Below are 13,380 nucleotides of genomic sequence, written 5' to 3' on the forward strand. Positions count from 1 at the left end.
AAGTTCCTAAAACTTGTTGGCGACTCTTTTGCTATAGCTTCCTTCCCTTTGGACGCCACCATGCTTAAGTGTATGATCACAGTAGGGCTCAAGTGTGGGATGCTTGAAATATTCCCTACAGTTTATTGGCGACTCCATTGGGGAGGATTTCTATTTTAATTCCTAAAATTTATTTTGGAAATGATTTAGAATGAGTGGATGAGACTCGAAAAGTTCTAAGTATTTCATGCGCATAATTTTGATTAACATTATTGTCATATGCATAAAAAAGGTTCTCATTGGAAAGACCATCCGTAATGGGTAAAAAACATATGATTTTTACTCGTAGAAAATTTGAGAAATATCTTTCACAACTAGAATCGAAAAAATACTGCGAAAATTGGAAAATTCTAAGAACACAGAAAGCTGCTGAGGCATGTACGAACTAGCGTCTAGAAAACAGAGTGCGTCGCTTGAAAAATGGCCTCGTCGCCTGATGACAACCTTGTCGTCTGGCGACGGAGTTATTTTCTGGCGTAGACTCTATTGTCTGGCGCCAAGTTCTTCCAATACCGAGCCAGAACTCTGCCTTCTTGTTTTAACTGGTTCTAGCACTGTTGGATCGATTCTACTTCCTGATTGAGTTTTTCTCTCTTTTCTGAAACCCATATGTCTTCTACATATGGACATAACCCTCTGGAAATTCATTCTCCATCTACCCAATCGAACGCTCCTGGCAACGAAGGGTACATCCGAGATTGTTGAATTCACCAAACCATGGAAGCGAGTTTAACTCGCGGGGTCCCATCCACACGCGCCAACCCTTCCAAAGGTAAGGCTTCCGCGCGGTGCATCCAGACTCATAACCATGGACCCTCTTTGAATAAACCATATCTTGAACTTTAGAGAACTAGAGCCATGGTTAGGTTGCAAACTCATTGCATCATGTTGTGACTACTTGACTACTTGTGCATTATTTGCTTGTACATACTTACATGTGATTAAACTAACCGTTTGGTTTGACTTGTAATTATGAATATGCTTAAATAAACTAACCAATGACTAAAGGACTTTGCTTAATAAATTGATTAATTAATTTGAGCAAATAAATATGTCTAAAATCGAGTCATAGTTCCTTTGAGTCAACTCGGATTTTTATTCCCGTATACTACACAAGCGTGAACCTGTTTTGGTCATAGCCCGAGTTCTAGGAAGAACTACGAGTCATACAACCTATGGATCTGTAGCCCCGAGTTTTATCTTTAATTTGGCGTTGGTTTCGTCCCAATCAGAGTCACAGATAAAACGTTATGACTAAAATACCACAGTCTGTCCAGTTTAATGCATATATGTGAGGTCTTAACTTAGTCTTTGCTTGAGTCTAGTCACATAGTCTAGCCACATGGTCATGAAACGAGTCTTAACATGTCACCTACACTCACTAGTCTTAGCACACACTTTTTATATGTCACCATGACCATGTCTTAGGTTCATGGATGAGTCGTCTTCTATCATTCGAGTGGGGGGTCCAATCTATTCCCATTCTCTTCCACATTCTCTTCCATGTTGAATAAAGCTTGAGTCAAAATAAATAATAAAAAAAAACTTATCCCTAATTTCCCTTTCCACAGTAATTAGTCAAGGAGAGAAGGGCGATTAATCAAGGACAATACCTTCGTTCAAGTTCAATTTTTTGATAAACCGATTCGTCAAAAAATAAAAGCTAAGAAGATAATGGCAAGTCTAGAAAAAGTCAATGAACTTCTGAAGGAAATGGCTAACATGACTGAGGTGTTGAAGGCTTTAACCCTTCAAATAAATGACCCTGAAACAACAAAAAATGGAGCTCATGCAAGAAAGCTTGAGCAAAATATCCAATGACTATAGATTCCAGGGCATTAACTCGCAAGGGGTCTTAGTGGACAAGGAACTTCTTCCGCAGAAGTTCAATTCCACTGACATCCCTAAGTTTAAGCCAACTGACAATCCTTTTTTTCACTTAAGGGCCTTTGAAATTGTAATGAACATTAAAGGGATTGATAAGATTATTTTTCACTCTTTGTTCTCGCTATCTCTTGAAACCATTTGTCAACATTGGTTCTTCTCCCTTGATAAAAGAGAAAACCTCTACTTGGGATGGAATAAAAAATGCTTTCATTGATAGATATAAGTGTAATATTCAAGTCGAAACCGACTATAGACAACTTGAGATCTTAAGACAAAAAGAGAATGAAGGCTTTACTTCTTTCTTTAACAAGTGGAAGGAAACTTCCGCCAATATGATAGAAGTTCCTACTGAAAAAGAATCCGTGTGGATATTCATCAAAAATTTACAAGAAAAGTATTCAAAGCACTTAAAGAATCCGTGTGAATACTTTCAAGGATGTCTATGACATAGGCATCGAGAACGAAGATGACCTCGCAAAGCAAAACAACTACTAACAATAGTAACCACAGTGGCTGGAAAGGAAAGGAGAACGACAATCCTTCTTCTTCCGAAAACGCCCACTCTAGTAACAATGTTAGTACCTTTGATCTAAGTGAAGTCTTAGCCATGGATAACCAAGGATCTAAGAAGCAACTAAGGAAAGACTTCACCCCCATTGGGATGAGCTATGATGCTGCCTTCAATCGACTCCATACTAAGGGACTCATTACTCCCATTGGACCCCTTCAAGATCCCGCACCTGAAAAGAGATTGCCTAGTTGGAATCCAGATGCACATTGCAAGTACCATCAAGGTAGGGGTCATACTACTAAGAGCTTTTGGAAGCTAAAGGAGGCCATCCAATATTTGATCGACAATAACAGGCTTCCTATACGTTCAATTGGAAAGAAGACCGAGTGATGATAAAACACAAGACACAAAGCGAGCTTCACAAGATTTTGTGACCTCTTTTTTTTCTATTTTCTTTTATTTTTCCCTTCCCCAATAAGTCTAGCATAGACACCTTTTATTTTCCCTTAGATTTATTTTGTAGGATCATTCTTTCTCTCCCTTTAATAAAATGAGCATTTGTTTCCTTTCATATGATCATTGCATTGCATAAAAAAAATAAAAAAAATAAAAAAAAATAAAAAATCCATTTTGAACTAAGCACAAGGTATACCCATGATTAGAGGCACCTCTTGTAGCCATGTTATACCTTTCACCCTTTCAAATATACAATCCTATCTTTATAAACCACTTTGAGCCTCATCTAACAATAGACCTTTCTTTCTTTAACCCACATCTACCTAACCTTGGGATGGGATGGTGTGTAACTTATGCAATTTCAAAAGCTTGAGTGATTTCAAAATATTAAAATAGCAAAAAATAATAAAAGTGTGAAAAAGGGCATGTGTTCCAACGTCTTTGATATGAAAATGTCTTTGATAAGAACACGTCTCGGATTGCGTTTCTTATCGAGTACTCGGTACCGTGCCTGAGAAACATGAATGCCAAGTGAGTGATAGACCGCATGATCGGGATTGCCCACAATTATTTAAAAAAAAAAGGGTTCAAAATAAAAAAAATGCAAAAGCAAAAAAAAGGGAGAGCAAAAATAAAAAAACAAAGAGCTCAAAAGTGAGAAACCTCAAGCATAATAATACAAAGATTCAAAAGCAAGGTTGCACACCTTGGAAGCTTATCTAGGGTCTTGAGCCTTAGCCCTTTCTTCTTCAACCTTTAGCCTAACCACGTTACAACCCTTCAAAAGACCTTTTTTGAGGTATACACACTTGTGCGAGGTTCGGCTAGAGCTATGTTCGGCCTGATTCCTAACGGATACGTAGGCAACCTCACATTGGGATGCGGCCGTAATAAAAAAATGCATTCATATTTACATTCATAAATTATCATATCAAGGGATCCCCTATGCTCATCTCTATCTACTTAAAGCTAGACTTGGGGGCTTAATCCCTACATTGTTAGCTTACCCAGCCTAAGAGTCACCACCATTTGACTCTTTTCAATATATTTTTTCACGCTTAGCCTTTGTAGCGTAGCTTTAGTGTCACTTTCACACACTGCATAGATACATGACCAAATAGTCCTTCCCTTAGGAACCCTTTGTCATGAAATCTTAACACAACGTTGAAGCATACTTTGTCATAACGAAATCACTCATCGCTCATCATTGCATCTCAAAGTATGAAGTGTTTAGCCCCTGTGCCTAAGTTACCCAAATACTTTCATCATTGAGTCAACAATTAAGACAACCTTGGATGAATTAATCCTTGCACCTTGAGAGATAGTATCAAACAACATTTGACTAAGCTCATTCAACATGCACCATCAAAAAAACTTCTTCCTTTTTGTATCTTTCTTTTTTGGGGGAAAGTCGGTACCCTCCACAAAAAAATGACGGAAATTTTTTGCTTTTTTGCATTTTTTGAGTCGCACGATCACACTATAATGCAAACACGAGTCATGAACGTTGAGTCATCTGTCAAGCACTTTGATTCGAGTCATGACAAGTCATATGTGTTAAAGACACATTAAGTCTTAATTGAGCCTTAGGACAATCCTAGGATAATTTAAGAGATGAGCAAAGTCCTATAGTCAAAAATATAAATGCAGGTACATCCCAGCAAGCAAGAACATTCTCGGATTTTTTTGAAAAACCGCAAATATGACACATGAAATTCTTCCAAGATAAGAGGGGTTTGAGCAAAACTTACATGGATCAATAAATTAGAGATGAAGAGCTTTAATTTACAAAAGATTTGAGCAGGATTTGGTTGAAAGGAAACGACCAAGTTCAAAGTTCGGAGCAAAACCGAGCAACGAATAGCAGCAGCAAGGGCAAAATAGGGAAGACCCGACTCCAGCGCCAGACGACAATAACTGTCGCCTGGCGACAGAAGCAAAGTGCGGCGAGACATTTTCTAGCGGGCGCTGGTGCGGCGACACAATGCCTGGTCCCCATATTAGATTATGCGGACCTAGTGCAGCAATTTCCGGGTTCCTTGGTACGCCAGTTAGCCCCTATAAGCAATTTAACATGATTAAGTAGTCGGCTTGATTAAAATCGCACTAAGTGATCGACATGACAAAAGATCGTCTCACTTAGCTTAAAGCGCCTAAGCATTGGCTCATCCCAAGCACCGAAGTATTGGTTCACAAAGAATTCCTAGGATGAGAGATTTCCACAAATCAATTTGAAGCCTTTAAGAATCTTATATATGGCTCTTTAGAAGGATTTTCCAAAGATGGAAGGGTCGATTTGAAGATTCAAGATGAAGAAGTCTTCAACAGGGGGGACTTTAAGATTAAAGGGTCTCTCGCTAAGATTTGAGAAGATAGCACGAGATGGGCGGTCTTCGACAGCATTCGCTAAGATTGTGGAGGTTGTCACCAAGATTTGAGAAGATAGCACGAGATGGGCGGTCTTCGACAGCATTCGCTAAGATTGTGGAGGTTGTCACCAAGATTTGAGAAGATAGCACGAGATGGGAGGTCTTCAACATCATTCGCTAAGATTGTGGAGGTTGTCACCAAGATTTGAGAAGATAGCACGAGATGGGCGGTCTTCGACGGCATTCACTAAGATTGTAGAGGTTGTCACCAAGATTTGAGAAGATAGCACGAGATGGGCGGTCTTCAATAATGTTCGGTAAGATTTTGGAGATTGTCACAAAGATTTGAGAAGAACGGTTCAAGCGAAGTTATCTTCGATCGTGTTCCCTAGCTTGCGGAGGATGGTCACAAAGCGGTAGAAGGTCGTTTCAAGCGAAACAATCTTCGGTAATGTTCCCTTGCTTGTGAAAGATTATCACAGCAAAAATTAAAGGCAGCGACAAGCGTGGTAGTCTTCAGACGATATCCCCTGGCTTAAGGAAGATCGTCAAACAAAATCGGTTACCCTAGAGACGTGTGCTCGACGGTGCAAGATACGCGTTTCTTGACTCTTTTATCTGTTTAACTAACACTAGTTTGCAGGTATCAGCGTTACAAGAATGATTTAGGATCGCAGAACGTTCTGAATCATTCTCCGTCCCTATCGCTACTTTGACTTTTGTTTTCGAAACATAAGTTTCTCCAAACTCAGTCAAAGTGGGGGCTTCTTTAGACACCCAAATGTGTCTCCCAAAACCAAACCCAGTGATGAATACCTTTCATGTCATTTGATTATCGAACAAAGCGAAAGTGTGAAAAGTCTAGTGATGAGGATGTTTTTATTAAAATATCTCTTCTTTCTGTTTTTGAAAATATTTCTTTTCTTACCCTATTTATGAAAAACGTGCATCCTAGTTTATTTTGGTCCATGATATGGGTCCAATAATAGTGTAGTTGGATGGGGCTTGAAAGACCTTTCCAACGATGTATTATAAGCCCAATTCCGATGAATAATGAGGACGTTATGGCTAAAATAATAAACTAGGCTCAAATCGGATTTTACCTACGACCCAATGATCATGTGGAGGGTCCAAAGGTTTAATCCTATTCCTAAACTAATTAAGATTAATTAGAAACGTCCATAAGTTTCTATAAGATCTTTATTATCCGTTTTGAAAAGATAAAATCAAAGAGTTTGAAATTGAATAAAACTTTCCTTTTTTTTAATCCTAATTCTATTCGAATTTAAAGATGTTAAAAGACAATCAGGTATTATATTCGTGCCAAATCTTATCTGGTTGGATAGATCTTGAAATTACCTTTCCAATAATATATTATAATATTAATTCTGAGCTATAACGAAAAAGATATGAATGGAACACGAAGCTCTATCCAAATCTAACACCCTTCCACTATTTCGGCCATATCGTTTTATCTACAAAATATTTTAATCTGATTCTAATTGGGTTAGAAACTAGACTTCAAGAGCTTACCAATGACATATTATATGACTTATTTGGACTTCCGGATCAAAAGATATGATAAAAACAAAATTCGCAAAAAACCTCTTGCATCGCCAAACGACAGGTTCGTCGCCTGGCGCTGCAGTGCAGCGCTTGGTGGTGCACTCATCACCTGGCGACGAGCCCTGTCATTGGCGACATAGTGTAGTTTTATTCCGATTTAAATTCTAACTATTTCTATCGGTTTTCGGATTATTTTCTTATAAATAGGGTCCTTGGACCTCCGTTTTCAATCATCAACTCTCAACAACAATCATCTCTCTCTATTCTCTCTCTAAAAGCTAGAAGCTTTCCTTATCTCTCTATTCTTTTTCTAAACCTTCCCTCAAACACAATTCCTCGTACATTAGTTCCAGACACACCTAGCCAAGTTCGAAGTTGCCTTCGCCGTAAACGTGAAAGGTTTGATATTTCTGAGGGTTTGGCCCCAAATCTCTATTTCAATTATTTAATTTGATTGTTTGTTTTAATACTTTTCCTTGAAGTTACTAACGTGTGTATTTTGTTATTAGAAAGAGGTACGAGGCATCGATGTAACTGCTTTAATTGCTTTATTTATCTTTTGATATAGAAATCATGCTTAGATTGTTATTTTGGTTCCTAGTATCATGTTAGGATGTTTTATTGCTCCCTAGTATCATGTTTAGGGTAATGAATAAGTTTCTTACAATAATTATGATTTCTACGATGCTTCTTATTTTCTTTCCTAATATCATGTTAGTGTCATGTTAGGGATAAAGCTTTGATCTTTATTGTTTAGTGACATGCTAGGGTTTGTTATTAATCTTGTTAGTATCATGCCTAGGATCTTGCTAATATTATTATGCTTTGAGATTGAGAATATTATTATTATGATGATGATTGTTGCTGTTATTGCATGATCACACCTTTTATGCATGTTTAAAGGGAATTTGTACTTGTAATCAAGCTTAATAAGATAATTAATAATCTTGTTTAGGCTAATATGATTATAATTCAAGTGATCGCCAATAATAGATTTGTTTGTGCATTAAATTCAACCAACATAAATAAACAGGTTTAGGGTAAATCTATTGGTTGCATGTTAGTCAGAAAACGCACATGAATGTGAGAAGAATAAAGTAGAGGCCTATTATTAGGGCAGGTTCAATCTCTTTTAGGTTGGATTTGTACCTTCATCCCCGAACTTCCAGTCATGGTTCCAGACCTATTGGAGTTGACAATCTCATGGATCGTTAAGGGGTGTAACCTTAACCCTATGAATGGTTTATAGATTCCTAAAACTTGTTGGCGACTCTTTTGCTCTAGCTTCCTTCCCTTTGGACGCCACCATCCTTAAGTGTATGATCATAGTGGGGCTTAAGTGTGGGATGCTTTGTTTGAATGTGTTTAACTTTCATTTGAATCAAAAAGCTCTGTTTTAATGAGTTTGTCTTTCATTTAATTCGAGTAGCTTTGTTGAATGCATTTGACTTTCATTTGATTCTTAAATCTTCATTTAAATGTGTTTGACTTTCAATTGATTTAATTATCTTGAACACATTTGACTTTCATTTGATTCAAAAGCTTTGTTTGAATGAGTTTGACTTTGATTTGATTCAATTAGCTTTGTTTTATGCATTTAACTTTCTTTTGATTAAATAAGCTTTATTTGAACGTGTTTGACTTTCATTTGATTCAAAAGACTTTATTTGAATGTGTTTGACATTAACGTTATTCAATTAGCTTTGTTGAATGTGTTTGTCTTTCAATTGATTCAATTAGCTTTGTTGATTGCATTTGATATTCATTTGATTCAAAAAGCTTTGTTTGAATGAGTTTCACTTTCATTTGATTCAAAAAGCTATATTCGAATGTGTTTGACTTTCATTTGATTCAAAATGCTTTGTTTGAATGAGTTTGACATTCATTTGATTCAAAAAGCTTTGTTTAATTAAGTATGACTGTCATTTGATTCAATTAGCTTTGTTGAATACATTTGACTTTCATTTGATTCAAAAAGCTTTGTTTGAACGTGTTTGACTTTAATTTGATTCAAAAAGATTTTTTATAATGTGTCTGACTTTCATTTGAATAAATTATCAGTTTTGAATGCATTTGACTTTCATTTTCTTCAAAAAGCTTTATTTGAATGTTTTTTACGTTCATATGATTCAAAATGCTTTGTTTGAATGAGTTTGACTTTCATTTTATTCAATTAGCTTTGTTGAATGCATTTGACTTTCATTTGATTCATTAAGCTTTGATTGATTGTATTTGACTTTCATTTGATTCAAAAAGCTCTGTTTAATGAGTTTGTCTTTCATTTTATTCAAGTAATTTTGTAATGCATTTGACTTTCATTTGATTCTGAAATCTTCGTTTAAATGTGTTTGGCGTTCACTTGATTCAATTATCTTTTTTGAATGCATTTGACTTTCATTTGATTCAAAAGCTTTGTTTGAATGATTTAGACTATGATTAGATTCACTTAGCTTTTTTGTATGCATTCGACTTTCATTTTATTCAAAAAGCTTTATTTGAATGTGTTTAACTTTCATCTGATTCAAAATGCTTTATTTGAATATGTTTGACTTTCATTTGAATCAATTAGCTTTGTTGAATGCGTTTATCTTTCATTTGATTTAATTAGCTTTGCTAATTGCATTAGACTTTCATTTGATTCAAAAAGCTTTGTTTGAATGAGTTTCACTTTCATTTGATTCAAAAAGCTTTATTCGAATGTGTTTGACTTTCATTTGATTCAAAATGCTTTATTTGAATGAGTTTGACATTCATTTGATTCAAAAAGTTTTGTTTAATTAATTTTTACTTTCATTTAATTTCATTAGCTTTGTTGAATACATTTGACTTTCATTTGATTTAAAAAGCTTTGTTTGAATGTGTTTGACTTTCATTTGATTCAAAAAGCCTTTTTATAATGTGTTTGACTTTTGTTTGATTAAATTATCTTTTTTGAATGCATTTGACTTTCATTTGCTTAAAAAAGCTTTATTTGAATATGTTTTAAAAAGCTTTGTTTGTATAAGATTAACATTCATTTCATTCTATTAGCTTTGTTGATTGCATTTGACTTTCATTTGATTCAATAAGCTTTATTTGAATATCATTTACTTTCTTTTGATTCTAAATGCTTTGTTTGAATGTGTTTGACTGTCATTTTACTTAAAAAGCATTGTTTCAATGAGTTAGACTTTCTTTTGATTCAATTTGCTATGTTGAATGCATTTAAATTTCATTTTATCCAAAAAGCTTTGTTTGAATGTGTTTGATTTACACTTGATTTAATTAGCTTTGTTGAATGTATTTGACTTTCATTTGATTCAAAGAGCTTTATTTGAATGTGTTTTAGTTTCATTTGATTTAAAAAACTTTATTTTAATGAGTTTCACTTTCATTTGATTCAAAATTCTTTGTTTGAATGGCTTTGACTTTCATTTAATTCAAAATGCTTTGTTTTAATGAGTATGTCGTTCATTTAATTTAAGTAGCTATGTTGAATGCATTTAACTTTCATTTGATTCTAAAATCTTCGTTTAAATGAGTTTGACTTTCACTTCATTCAATTATCTTTTTTTTTTTAATGCATTTGACTTTCATTTGATTTAAAAGCATTGTTTAAAAGAGTTTGACTTTCTTTTGATTCAATTAGGTTTGTTGAATGCATTTGACAATCATTTGATTTTAAAAGCTTTATTTGAATGTGTTTGATTTTCTTTGATTCAAAATGCTTTATTTGAATGTCTTTGACTTTAATTTTATTTAATTAGCTTTGTTGAATGTGTTTGTCTTTCATTTGATTTAATTAGCATTGTTGATTGCATTTGACTTTCATTTGATTCAAAAATCTTTGTTTAAATGAGTTTCGCTTTCAGTAGATTCAAAAAGCTTTATTCGAATGTGTTTGACTTTCATTTGAATAAAAAAGCTTTTTTTATTTAAGTACGACTTTCTTTTGATTCAATTAGCTTTGTTGAATGCATTTGAGTTTCATTTGCTTCAAAAAGCTTTCTTTGAATGTGTTTTACTTTCATTTGATTCAAAATGCTTTGTTTGAATGTGGTTGACTTTCAATTGATTATAAAAGCTTTGTTTAATTAAGTTTGACTTTCATTTGATTCAATAAGGTTTGTTTGAATGTGTTGGACTTTCATTTGATTGAAAAAGCGTTTTTATAATGTGTTTGACTTTCAGTTGATTAAATTATCTCTTTTGAATGCATTTGACTTTCATATGCTTCAAAAAACTTTGAATGTGTTTGACATTCATTTGATTAAAAAAGCTTTGTTTGAATGAGTTTGACTTTCATTTGATTCAATTATCTTTGTTGAATGCATTTGGCTTTTATTTGATTCAAAAAGCTTTACTTGAATGTTTTTTACTTTCTTTTGATTCAAAATGCTTTGTTTGAATGTGTTTGACTGTCATTTTATTCAAAAAGCTTTGTTGAATGCATTTGATTTTCTTTTGATTCTAAAATCTTCCTTTAAATGAGTTTGACTTTCACTTAATTCAATTATCTTTTTTTAATGCATTTGACTTTCATTTGATTCAAAAGCATTGTTTAAATGAGCTTTATTTTGATTTGATTCATTTAGCTTTGTTGAATGCATTTGACATTCATTTGATTTAAAAAGCTTTATCTGAATGTGTTTGATTTTCATTTAATTTAAAATGCTTTATTTGAATGTTTTTTACTTTAATTTTATTTAATTAGCTTTGTTGAATGTGTTTATCTTTCATTTGATTCAATTAGCATTGTTGATTGCATTTAAATTTCATTTGATTCAAAAATCTTTGTTTGAATTAGTTTCGCTTTCAGTTGATTCAAAAAGCTTTATTCGAATGTATTTGACTTTCATTTGATTCAAAATGCTTTATTTGAATTAGTTTGACATTCATTTGATTCAAAAAGCTTTTTTTTATTTAAGTATCACTTTCATTTGATTCAATTAGCTTTGTTGAATGCATTTGAGTTTCATTTGTTTCAAAAAGCTTTCTTTCAATGTGTTTGACTTTCATATTATTTAAAATTTTTTGTTTGAATGTGTTTGACTTTCATTTGATTATAAAAGCTTTGTTTAAATGAGTTTGGTTTTCATTTGATTTAATTAGCTTTGTTGATTGCATTTAGTTTTCATTTTATTCAAAAAGCTTTATTTAAATGTGTTTCTTTTTATTTGATTCAAAATGCTTTGTTTGAATGTGCTTAACTGTCATTTTATTCAAAAAGCTTTGTTTCAATGAGTTTGACTTTCTTTTGATTCAATTTTCTATGTTAAATGCAATTCACTTTCATTTGATTCAAAAAGCTATGTTTGAATGTGTTTGACTTACATTTGATTTAATTAGCTTTGTTAAAGGCATTTGACTTTCATTTGATTCATAGAGCTTAATTTGAATGCATTTGACTTTCATTTGATTCAAAAAGCCTTGTTTTAATGAGTATGTTATTCATTTAAATCAAGCAGCTATAATGAATGTATTTGACTTTCATTTGATTCTAAAATCTTTGTTTAAATGTGATTGACTTTCACTTGATTCAATTATCTTTGTTGAATACCTTTGACTTTCGTTTGATTCAAAAGCTTTGTTTGAATGAGTTTGACTTTCATTTGATTCAATTAGTTTTGTTGAATGCATTTGACTTTCATTTGATTCAAAAAGCTTTATTTGAATGTGTTTGACTTTCATTTGATTCTAAAAGCTTTGTTGAAAGTGTTTGACTTACAATTGACTCAATTAGCTTTGTTGAATGCATTTGACTTTATTTGATTCAAAAAGCATTGTATGAAAGTGTTTGACTTTCATTTGACTAAATTATCTTTGTTGAATGTATTCAATTTTCATTTGATTTAAAAAGCTTTGTTTGAATGTGTTTGACTTTTATTTGAGTCAAAAAGCTTTGTTGAATGCATTTTACTTTATTTGATTCAAAAAGCTTTGTCTAATTGTGTTTGACATTCATTTGACTCAATTATCTTTTTTGAATGCATTTGACTTTCATGTTGCTCAGAAAGCTTTATTTGAATGTGTTTGACATTCATTTGATTCAAATAACTTTGTATGAATGTGTTTGACTTTCATTTGACTTTCATTTGATTCATAAAGCATTGTTTGAATGTTTTTTACTTTCATTTGACTCAATTAGCTTTGTTGAATGCATTTGACTTTCATTTGATTCAAAAAGCATTATTTGAATGTGTTTGACTTTCATTTGACTCAATTAGCTTTGTTGGATGAATTTAACTTTCATTTGATTCAAAAAGCATTGTTTAAATGTGTTTGATTTTCATTTGATTAAAAAAATCTTTGTTGAATGATTTTGAATTTCATTTGACTCAATTAGCTTTGTTGAATGCATTGGACTTTCAATTGTTTCAAAAAGCTTTGTATGAATGTGTTTGACTTTCATTTGACTCAATTAGCTTCGTTTAATGCATTTGACTTTCATTTGATTTTAAAAGCTTTGTTTGAATGTGTGGACTTTCATTTGGTTCAAAAAGCTTTGTTGAATTAGTTTGACTTTCATTTTACTCAATTAGCTTAGTTGAATGCATTTGACTTTTATTTGAT

Source organism: Chenopodium album, chromosome 17, assembly GCF_948465745.1.
Source record: "Chenopodium album chromosome 17, dcCheAlbu1.1, whole genome shotgun sequence".
Classification (NCBI taxonomy): Eukaryota; Viridiplantae; Streptophyta; class Magnoliopsida; order Caryophyllales; family Amaranthaceae; genus Chenopodium; species Chenopodium album.